Source organism: Musca autumnalis, unplaced genomic scaffold, assembly GCF_047663935.1.
Source record: "Musca autumnalis isolate F117 unplaced genomic scaffold, ASM4766393v1 scaffold_4, whole genome shotgun sequence".
NCBI lineage: Eukaryota > Metazoa > Arthropoda > Insecta > Diptera > Muscidae > Musca > Musca autumnalis.
Window position 1 is genome coordinate 82,808,763 of NW_027411977.1, and position 12,476 is coordinate 82,821,238.

The following is a 12,476-nucleotide window of genomic DNA, read 5'->3' on the forward strand; positions in this document are numbered from 1 at the left end:
AAACAATACACAGAATAATGAAATAACATCAATGGTTTCATCGTAAGAGAAAAAATTTAGCTAATGAACACCTTTTGTTATTTAATATCCAAAAGAAAAATAATATGTTGGCGTATAAAAAGAAAGCTTTTTTTCTTTAATTAAATTTATTGCTAAAAATAATGATTGGGTACGTATCATCTTAAGAGCATAGAAATGTATACATTGACGTGGTATAACATGGAAAAATTTGTAAAGAAACGAAACAAAAATGTTCTAAGGTTACAATTTTTTGCATAAATCAATTAAAGGCTAATCCTAAAAGATAGTATTATAGGTTAATATTAAACTATGTATAGTCACACCCAGACATTGTGGCTATCAGCATCAAATGTCTGTTGACCTTTAGACATTATTGAAACCGAAATAAAGTCTCACAAAAAGGTGTATTTTCGTCTATTTTAAAATATGTATTTTCAGGTTAAAAGCTTTTGAACATTAGCTTTGTTAATTAAAGCCATTGCCGTTCCTGCACTTATCATTACTTTACACATTCAATGTTGAGTGATAGAAATCGATGGAGTGAACTGGAAAAAGGTATTTCAAATTTACAAATCAACCTTAAATATTACTAGCTGAAATGCATTTCTGGATCTGGGGTGATCAAACAAGCATCAAAATACCAATTGGCCTCGAATAGTGCACTATCACCCCAAAATATTTGTTTTTTTTTTTTTGATAATATTTCAGATATATTACGTTAATGTAGGATATAGGGTTTCCCAAACATATTCTTTGCTTGTAACATCTTCAGATTTTCTACAGCTAAAAACGCCTCCGGCACTAACGGTTTGCGACAACGCGCTTTTAATGATTTTATTACACGTTGGTCCATAGGTAGTAAAGCAGATGTGTTGTATTGGGTGGCAAAAATTCAACTTAATTGACATAATATAATTTCACCTTGGGACCGCCTATACATGAGTCGTAATTCAGCTGTCCAATCCCACATTCGAGCAAGTTGTGCATATGTTTAGTATTTTCTTGTTGTTTGAGTTTGAAAATAAAAATAAGAAAATATTCAGAGAAAATTATTTTCTTTGTATGGTTCGATGTTATAACCGATAGCGAAATTCAAATATTTCACAAAAATTCAAATATTTATTTGTGTGGAATATAAAAGGCAGAAACTCGGGACTTTCGAATTTCGTCGTTATAAGCAATATGACGTTATAAACGACGACTTTATAAGCGATTTCGAGTGTATATTCCTTAAATGGAGTAAAGGTTTCTTAAATGGCCGGCATTCGGCAGCGTATGTCCAAACACCGATAACGTGATACAATTTTGGGTTGTACCCTTACATTCCAGCAAACATACACATTACAAAACCCCCTACTAACCCATTATTTTTAGGATTTTTTATTATTTTTTAGGACATGTCGCGGCAATCAAGCAGTTATAATACCTTCAGCATTAATGCTAACGAGTGTATATGAAGGAAAGTCAAAAAAATTTATCATTGATGAAGCCAAGGTTTGCACTATTATAATACGCGAACTATTCAAGTGTACCACAAAATTTGACCATAGTTGGACCAAATTAAGTGTTTTTAATCGAAGCTCAAAAATGTGGCTAAAAAAGTTAATATGCGCGGAAATGAATAAAAATAGGTAAAAACACGTTGAAGCAAACCAGTTTTTTACGTTGTTATTCGATTGCCTATCAAACCGTTTAAAGTACGGATATCTGCCAAAGTAAAAGTAGAAGAATACCAAATGAAGATCACACTTCTAATGCATCACTTTTTAAAATTTCGACTGCATCCACCTTTTATGGATACTGACATTTTGAAGCCAGATTTTGGGTGTTTTTTTTTTGTATTTTTTATTTAACAGGGATGCGCATTCTGCTCTTTCAAAGAACCAATAATAGGATTAAAGTACTCGCGATTACGCATAATTTGATATGTTGTATATTGACTATGTAGCCCACACAGCATCCCATTAATCTACTGCCGAAGGCCAAAATTTAGTGCGATATTTTTATACCCTCAGCCTTTAGGCTATGAAGGGTATATATGTACACTTTCATACGGGCAAAATGTGCCTCATCGAAATAATGGTTTTAGACCCCAAGTATGTTTGGACGAAATGTGTTTCAGACAATTTGGAGTCGATTGAGCAATGTCCGTCCGTCTGTCTGTCTGTCTGTCTGTCTGGCTGGCTGGAGCGCACGATAACTCTCGAAGGGATGAACCGATTCGGCTCAAATTTAGGCTTTCGTAATATTTTGTCCAAACTTAGTTTAAGTTCGAAGATGAGCTATATCGGTCCACTCCTTCCGGTACCTCCCCCACAAAAGTTCGAAAATGTTCGGAAAATTTGTACGCACGATAACTCTTGAAGGGTGTAACCGATTTGGTCCATACTTTGCCCATTGCGGAGCGTGTACCAGACTTAGATCAGGTTTTAATATGGACTCAATCGGTCCACACCGTCGTGTACCTTCCACACAAAATTTTGGAAAAGTTCAGTTTAGGAACATCTCTCGAATCGCTTTGATTTTTGCTTTAGCAACTTGTATTCACTGCCCTCCATACGACGGTATAAGTTTCATCAGGGGCAAGTCCATACTTCCTGAGAAAATAGCCTGAAAGTTGCAAAAAACCCCTATGACACCGTGTGAGGAGGTTGGAGGGCAAAATAACTCTCGAACAGGTCTGCCGATTCGGTCCAAAGTTTGGCCTTAGTAATATTTTGTCCAAACATAGTTTAAGTTCGAAGATAAACCATATCGGTCCACTCCTTCAGGTACCTCCCCCACAAAAGTTCAAAAATGTTCGGAAAAATTGTGCGTAGGATAACTCTTGAAGAGAGTGGCCGAATTGGTCCATACTTTACACATCCTAATATATCTACGAGATATAGATCAGGTTCAAATATGGACTATATTTGTCCACTCCATCCGGTACCTCCCACTCAAAATTTCGGATACATGTTCACTTTAAGACCTGCTTTCGAATCACTTTGATTATTGTTGAAGCAACTTGCATTCGCTGCATCAATTGCGATGGTAAAAGTTGTTTCAGGGGCAAGTTCATACTTCTTGAGCAAACATCCCTGAAGTTCTAAAAAACCCCTATGGTACCATATATAGTGGCTGGAGATCCATTCTTTTTAGCATCTCCTCCGCAAAACTTTTGATGTTAAATCCTAATCAACATTTTTGTCAGTTCAAACGCCCAAAATTCTTAAAACTCCCTAAATACATGCGTTTTGTGAAAAAAAATTGTTTCAATATACACAGGCTGAGGGTATATCTCTGTCGGCAAAGCCGACTGATACTTTTTTACTTGTTTCGAAAAACCTTATATATTGGGTACAGTATTTACAATATCCTTTTGATTGTGCGGCGAAATCCGTGAAAATCCAGCGGCGAAAACAGCAACTGAAAAAACCGAAAAATGTGCGAAAAATGTCGTTTCCTTTTCAATGAAGAAACTGACACATCAATCGCGGTTTTGCAAAAACAGCGGTTTAAAAAATTTAGTGGCAAATAGTGTGTGTTGCTACATACACGGTTCTTGATGCATTTGATCGAAATAGGATTAGATCGATGTATTCTTCCACGGTTGATAGTGAAATCGGATGCGCATAAAAAGTGTATGCACTTTGTGCAAATTATAAGCGTTATACCGTTTTTTGCACACAACGCTGTAGGCGATGCTACATCTTAGCAGCCAAAGTAAATCCTGGAAAATTTTTACAAATTAAAAGAGAAGAATTCGCCGTATTGATAAACCGCATGCGCATCAAGTGATTTTGAGGATTTCGCGATTTACACGCATTTCAAAATGAACATTAACAGATACAGTTTTATTTGAAGATTATACCCCATTCTAAGGAACCCAACATTTATTTGAACGTTACCCATATCTTCCGCTAGATGTTAGCGTGTACTCAAGAAGTGATTAGAATAAAAAATGTGATTTTTTGCGTGAAATTTAACTGAAATAAAAGAATAACTCCGAACCAGTTTTCTTACATTTTCTTCAAAATAAATTTGAAAATTTGGCTTTAGGTCAGAATAATTAAAAAACAATGGGTTTTGCTTTTTACAAACTTTTTATTTTCCAATATTTTGACAAAGTCATCATCAGGGATTTTTAATTTTTAAAATATAATTACATTTATTTGTCTTCTGCTAAACAACTATCGGACACATCCTCTTTCTCACTCGAGTATTTTCCAACTAATCAATGCTTTTTATTGTATTTTTCTATAGTGTTTCGGTAAATTTGTGCACAGTGTTCTGTTTCCATCTTGTAGTTGATTCTTTTTTCTATTGGTACATTAATTATATGTAGCATTTCAAGCATGTTTCTGCGTTTGTAGTTTGTTTCTTGGGTTAGAATTTCCACATCATTGAAATTCGGAGTGTGCCCCGTGGTTGCACAATGTGCTGCAAGAGCAGTTTTCTGCTCCAAAGGCTTGTTTCTGGCTTTTTGTTCAGACTTATGACCACTTATTCTAGTTTTCAACTTTGTCTTTGTTGTGCCCACGTGTACCTTGGGGCATAGGTTAGACGAGTCACCATTACATTTAATTTTGTATACTATATTAGATCTGTCTTCGATGGGAACTTTCGTTTTTGTTTCGATGCTTCGAATAATAATTCATTAATCTTCCCGACGCTGTTGGTTTCTGATACCAATCCAGTAAATAATAATATTAATAATAATATTAATTTCTTTTGATGTGGTGTCCTTATTCCCCAGTGTTCCAGTAAATCTGGCACTGAATACAATAAAAGAAAAATGGGATATATTAAAAGAACACACAAAAATACCCCAAAACCTTTTTATAGACTTGCTGACCCTCTGCATTAAGAATGCACGGTATTTCCTCTACGAGGGAAAGATTTTCGAACAACAGAAAGGAATGCCGATGGGTTCACCCATATCTCCCATAATTTCAGACATCATTGTGGAAAAACTTTTGGATGAAACCTGGAAAAACTGTCAGTAAAGCCAAGAAACTTAACAAAATATGTCGATGACATATTCTGTATAGTAAACCAAAACTATGTTGATAAAACACTAGAATCCTTGAACGCATTTAATAAACAAATACAGTGTGAGTGTGAAACTGACAATTGTTTGCCTTATCTTGACTCCAAGACACATAGAAAAGGGAACGTGCTTTTACTGGATTGGTATCAGAAACCAACAGCGTCGGGAAGATTAATGAATTATTATTCGGAGCATCCACGAAACATCAAGATAAACACAGCAATAAATTTTATTAAAAGAGTCTTAAATATCAGTGATAAGCAATTTCACACAAAAAACAAAAAGAAAATCAGGGAAATACTGAAAATTAATGACTTTCCCAAAAGAACCATCAACGAATTGATTAAGCATGCAACCACCCCGCAAATTGACAACACAGACCAAAAAGTTGAAAAGATTTATAAACGGTTTACGTATGTCCCAGGCTTCTCCGAAAGATTTTCTCGTTCAAATCTCTATAATAACAACCAATACCGATTGGCCACAAAAAGCAGTAACTCGAACAATATTTTCTTCAGTCGCACAAAAACGAAAGTTCCCATCGAAGACAGATCTAATATAGTATACAAAATTTAATGTAATGGTGACTTGTCTAACGTGTGCCCCAAGGTATACGTGGGCACAACAAAGACAAAGTTGAAAACTAGAATAAGTGGTCATAAGTCTGACCAAAGAGCCAGAAGCAAGCCTTTGGAGCAGAGAACTGCTCTTGCAGCACATTGTGCAACCACGGGACACACTCCGAATTTCAATGATGTGGAAATTCTAACCCAAGAAACAAACTACAAACGCAGATAGATGCTTGAAATGCTACGTATAATTAATGCACCAATAGAAAAAAGAATCAACTACAAAATGGACAAATTTACCGAAACACTATAGAAAAATACAATAAAATGCATTGATTAGTTGGAAAAGTGAAAAGAGGATGTGTCCGATAGTTGTTTAGCAGAAGAAAAATAAATGTAATTATCTTTTAACATTTATATTTAGTGTTTATATTTTTGTATCAAAAACTTTGTTATTTGTTTCTTTTAAAATATGAAAAATCCTTGATGATGACTATCAAAGAAAGTCGAAATATTGGAAAATAAAAATTATGTAAAAAACAAAACCCATTGTTTTTTAATTATTCTGACCTAAAGCCAAACAAAAAAAAAATACATGTTTAAAACAGTCCAAAGGTCAACTATAAAAATAACAATAAAATATATTTTCACTTACAAAAATTTTATAACTTCCCTCAATATAGTTTTTGTTTTTGCTATAATATGGAAACCGCTAAACAGATTTGTATATTTATACCCTCAGCCTTTAGGCTAGAAGGGGTGTATACACTTTGATACGACCAAAAATGTGCCTCATCGAAATAACGGTTTTAAACCCCAAGTATGTTTGGACGAAATTCGTTTCAGACTATTTGGAGTCGATTTAGCCATGTCCGTCCGTCTGTCTGGTTGGTGAGCACGATATCTCTCGAACGGATCAACTGATTCGAACCAAATTTTGGGTATCCTAATATTTTGTCCAAACTAAGTTTAAGTTCGAAGATGGGCCATATCGGTCCACTCCTTCAAGTAGCTTCCCCACAAAAGTTAAAAAATTTTGACTGTAAAATGGTGTGAACGATAACTCTCGAAGGGAGCAATCGATTTGGTCCAAACTTTGCACAGCGTATTATTTCTTCTAGATATAGATCGGGTTCGAAATTCGTTTCAGACTATTTGGAGTCGATTTAGCCATGTCCGTTCGTCCGTCTGTCCGTCTGTCTGGTTGGTGAGCACGATATCTCTCGAACGGATCAACTTATTCGAACCAAATTTTGGGTATCCTAATATTTTGTCCAAACTAAGTTTAAGTTCGAAGACGGTCCGTATTGGTCCACTCCTTCGGGTACCTCCCACACAAAATTCGGTTAAAGTAAAGTTTATGAGCTCCTCTCGGATCATTTTGAAATTTGTTTAAGTAAGTTTTCCTTGCGACTCCCTTTAGGACGGTAAAATTTTTTTCTTGCGCAAGTCCATACTTCCCTGATATATTGGCTTAAAATTACCAAGAAACTCTGACGGCAGCAACCAAAATGGCAAATCCGCAAGTAATTCTCGCAGGGAGTTTCTGATTGGTGTAGACTTTGCACATCATATTATTTCATCCCGTCATGTATCAGGTTGGAATATGGACTATATCGGTCCACTTTTTTGGGTACCTCCCACACAAAATACTGATAAAGCGAAGTTTAAGAGCTCCTCTCGCATTGATTTGATTCGTTTTTCAGTAGGTTGTTCTAGCGGCCTCATTTTCAACGGTACAATCTTTTCCGGACTAATTCAATACTTCCTGAGATAATGGTCCAAGCACCAAACCCTCCCGGCACCTATTAAAATGGCTATTGTGCAAGACAACTCTAAAACTTTTTCAAAAATTTCTTTCAAACTTAGTTTAACGTAATTTAATATTTCGAGTCCTTTATGTAGAAGTGTGGTTACTAAAAATGTTTGGTATATTTCAATGATTCGGTATAGCCCACATTACGGTATATACAGGTATTAAAGCAAACTCTGATACAAAATCAATATATTTTATATACAGCATAATTATTGTGTTTGGTTTTGTCTTTTTTTGTAAGTGGCTGTGGATATATCTCCGTCAGCACAGCTGACTGATACTTTCTTACTTGTTTTGATTTCCTTTGAATTGTCGTATGCTTAGACTACGTACATATTTTTAAAATATTTTTCCGATGCATAAACACCTAAAATTTCAGTAAAACAAGTTGCAAGCAAACAATTTTTTGAATTCTTTCTTAATTTCCGCGAAAATTATTTTTTCAGAGGCAAGTCCATACCTTTTTAGAAAACAGATCGAAAGGTGTAAAAAACCCCTATGACACCAAATGTAGAGCGCGATAACTCTCGAATTTGTCCTTCGTCGTATTTTGTCCAAACTTAGTTTCAGTACGAATATGGGCAATACCGGTGCACAACTTCCAGAACTTACCCCCACAAAATTTAAAGAATTTCACTAAAATGGTACGAGTATGTACAATATCTCTTGAACGGGCAACCAATTTGTTCCAAACTTTGGATCTCCTAATATTTTGTCCTAATTTAGTTTAACTTCTAAAATGGGCCATATCGGTCCTCGCCTTAGGGTAAATTTTTGTCCAAGTGCAGTTTAGGGTCTGTTCGAAGATCCATTGGAAATGTTTACCGATGCTGTTCGTTGTGGTCGTGTTTACAGCGACATTATATTTTCCGTGGACTAGTCCATGCTTCCTGGCATACCGGTCTAAAATGTATACGATGACCCTCTGAAATGACTAGTGGGCGCGATATCTATCAAAAAGATATTAATCCCAAAATAAGTTCCATATCCATAATGGACTATAGATTTCAAGTACCTTATCCGCAACACTTTTGAAGTTTAATCGTAATCTACATTTTTGTCGACAAGTTTAAATGTCCAAAAATGGTCACAAAATGCTGAAAAGACCCTATGTAGATTCGATCTGTCCGTAGATGAAAGGTTCAATTCAGATAGGCTGAGGGTATATCTATGTCGGCAAAGGCGACTGATAATTTTTTACTTGTTATCTACGTGAGATGAAGCGGGATAAACTTCATTGCTTTGATTCACAGGTGAGATTTCTATAAACATACGTGGGTAACTGGAAAACCTTCTGGCATAGGCAACACGCAGTTTTGCCAAGTGTCATTTGACATTTTTTGGAAAGTTTGACAGTCTTTAGCCTAGGCGAACTCAGGACAGTTTGACATACAACCATGTGTTGGGTTCTTTACATTGGCTTGATTGTGAAACCTCCAAAACATGGTTTTTGAAAGCTTTTGCAGCATCTTCTGGCGATTGCTGCTATTTTTGGGGTTCGCACGCATAGTTCCATGATTCATCACCTGGATATATCTTATAAATGATTTCGAAGTACCGCGATCGTATTTTTTCGAAATTTTTTGCACCGATGCCCTCTTGTCGTGATTATCCACGTCGAAATTTATGAAAAATTATCGGACGAAAATGTTCCCAAGTAAATTCAATTTTTTTGGCAAGTGATTTTTTCATGTCACTGTAAACAACCCAACACATGGTCATATGTTAAACTGACCTGAGTACACTTAGGCTAACAACATTCAAACTTTCCAAAAAAAAAGTCAAATGACACCTGGCGACACTGCAAGTTGCCTAGGCCAGAAGATTTTCCAGTTACCCTCGTATGTGGATCGAGGTATTTTTAGTATTTTATATATGTATGTTAAGGTGGTGCCACCTTGATGCAATGGTATGCACACTCGCCTTGTACGGTCAAGGTCGTGGGTTCGATTCCACGGCCAGGTAGCATCAAATTTTCAACGGTGGTAAAATACCGCTCAGTAATGTTGGCGACATTTCCTTAGTATTTCAGCCATGTAAAACTTCTCTACAAGTGGTGCCTTAAGACACGCCGTACGGACTCGGCGATAAACAGTAGGTCACGCATCATTGAGCTAATATGGATCGGGGTGCGCTAATCGATATGTCCCGTCTGGGATGTTTATGGAACAATTATTATATGTTAAGAGAATGTGCATAGTTTTAAAGGGCGGGATACTAACCTAATGCTTCAGATTAAGTTTATTATGAAAGCAGTTGGATACTAGCTGAAAGCTTTCGAACTTATGCGGATGTTAAAGTTAACTCCTAAGATAATACCACGAGCAGCTACGTGCCTAATTGGGATGAATGAGTGACAAAAATTAATTTCTGGCTATACTGTTTAAAGGTCAAGCAGAACCGATTCTTTATTCGCTAATCGGATTGAATATCAGGCAAAACCAGTCTACTTTCTGCAAACAAATAACAAATAACAAAAAAAAAAAAAAATTCTGGTACTATTGGCCCATATATACAATATAAGCAATTTGAAATTACGTTTACATTTTAGTGGACTTAGTGAAACCAGTGGATTTTATTTGTCAATATCATTTCATATACATACCTCAAATAAATCCTCACAAAAGAGATTTGTCCAGCAAAAAAACTTCAATGTAAACATTCTATTATTCTATGGATTATCGAGATTATATACTGTATAACAATAAAATAATTCAACATTCTTACAGCTCATATCTTCTAACATCTCAATTTTGTTTATTCCTTGGAATTGTGGCAAATCTTTTGTTTGTTTGTAATTCTACTTTGTTGAGTTTATTATTAAATTTCACTAATAAAATAAACACATAATAGAATTACCGTCACATTCAAAGGAAATGGAAAATTAAGTCTATAAAAATTAATGCAAACATTATGGAACAATGGGGACACCACGCACGTTGTTTTGTGGTGACAATTTGTAGTCCCCACCCGCCATTATGAAGGTGGATACTCATAAAGAAGGATTTCTCATTCATGTGTCGTTGCCACAGACAATGGCAGATACTTTTGTGTATTTGTATGTAGAGAGACATCATCAAGGAACGTATGTACGTGCAGTGTCAATTACCATATCACGCAGTATATTAAGATGTCCATTGTCTGTGAATTCATATCACAAAATAGATGACAAGTTCATGATGGCATCTGTAAGGACGCAAGGACGATAACTGACAGAACTTACTACTGTGTTAAAGAAAATGGAATTTTTAAGGAAAAAGTGTTGTTGAATTTTATTCGAAAATTTTAGGAATTTTGGTCGGGCCGAACTTTTTATACCCTCCACCATAAAATTGTCTTAATTAAAATGGAATAATTTGCTCCCTTTTACAATTTCAGGTGAAAAACTTTTTCGACCATGAATGCCGCAAATGCCTAAATTACACTGTGAACACACATTTTAGGGCAGAGATAATTCCTTTTGGAGATAAAAGCCCTTGGTGAGTATATTAAGAACCCCGATAGACAGATCCGCCGAGAGTCGAAATTCCGCGTTATGGCGTGATGAAATTTTTTAGAGACCCTGTTATATCTTTTTTCACTGTTGATTTAGCTTATTTTTGACATGACACGTCTTCGGTCAAAGCGAATGAGGATTATTTTCGTAGAGCACTTCGACCTTCTAACTCGCTTCCTTCAATGTCCTTTTCGTCCTTTATTTTAAGGGCCTATATAAAATCACCACGAAATGACGTTTTTCAGCTGCGAAATGTTCTGCAAGATATCGCTCAGAAACTGTTAGGTACGGCTCTCATTGACAACTAATTGATTTTGTCTAGTTTTCGTGGTCGTTTGGTGCATTTAACCTGTTTTTGTTAAAGAAAAAGACTATATTTTATTTTTTGTATATTCGTTACAGCCCAGCAAAAATTTGGTAGGCACATGTCATTACTTTCTGCATTACCAGGTAATGAGTACTCATTACCCTCCGCATTATCACAAAGTACATATATAACAGTTAACACATAACTAGTTACATCCTTACTTACTACTTACTTACTAAGTAATGAGTATGGTGGCACAGAGCTAGTGTGTCCGACTACAAATTCTAGAGTTGTGTGTTCAAAGCTCAGCGTCGGCATGTGTGTTTTTTGTTTACAAAATTACAAAAACATGTTGATGTACATGGATGAGTTTAACCAACCCTTGCTGTTCGAGCGTGTGGCCTAGTGTGTAGTGTGTTTGACTACAAATCAGAAGTTCGTGTGTTCAAAACTAGCAAGTATCGAATGAAAAAGAAAAAACAAAAAATGTGTAGTGTTGAATTTGAATATAATTTCACCTCAATTTTTTCTAAAAATAGAACTATGCTTTTTAGCTTCTTTTCGACTGCCGGTATGTGGTTAAGTATGTACTTAAAAAACATATTTAAGGAAGTACTTCCGCCCTATGACATCCCCATGTAAAAATAATGACTTTTACGGTATATTTGTAAGTAGTTACTACTGCCAAATTTTACTGAATAAAGTCATTACTTAGTAATGACTTTTTTTGCTGGGAGAACACATAAGCACACAAAACACAGTTTTTTCTAAGCAAACAGGGGAAAATGTCAAAAATTACCATGAAAACGCGACAAAATCGATTAGTTGTCAATGAGAGTCGTACTTAAAATTTTCTGAGTGATGTTTTTTCTGGACATTTCGAAGCTGAGAAACGTGATCTTGTGGTACTTTTATAGCGGTTCGAGCAATTTTGCTGGGGTCGGAGTCGGTGTCGAAAAATAAAACTCGACTCCGATTCCGGGCAAAATTTTTTCCACGTTATAGAAATATAACATTAAAAGAAAGGTATAAGAAAATATATATGCAAATTATATATTATACTAAGTTAAAGGACAATTCACAGTATATTTACTATCCTCTGAAGTGTAGTCTATTCATCCCTATTTTGTTGATCCAATTGATTCGTTACATTTTTGCAAACAAAAGTAAAATTCTATGACAATAGAATTAAGATTGGACCTTTAAGCTCTTTCGTCAGAAGTCTTACTGGTCTT

General features: G+C 35.5%; 1 protein-coding gene across 1 annotated transcript in view; it reads left to right on the forward strand.

Annotated features, from left to right (window-relative positions):
• The window catches only part of LOC141401520 (G-protein coupled receptor dmsr-1-like), a 400,810-nt gene that overhangs the window by 235,762 nt on the left and 152,572 nt on the right, over positions 1 to 12,476 (forward strand). The window contains exon 5 of the mRNA XM_073981806.1: positions 10,817 to 10,917. The gene's annotated coding sequence lies outside the window, so the exon portion shown is untranslated. The remainder of the gene's footprint in view (positions 1 to 10,816; positions 10,918 to 12,476) is intronic.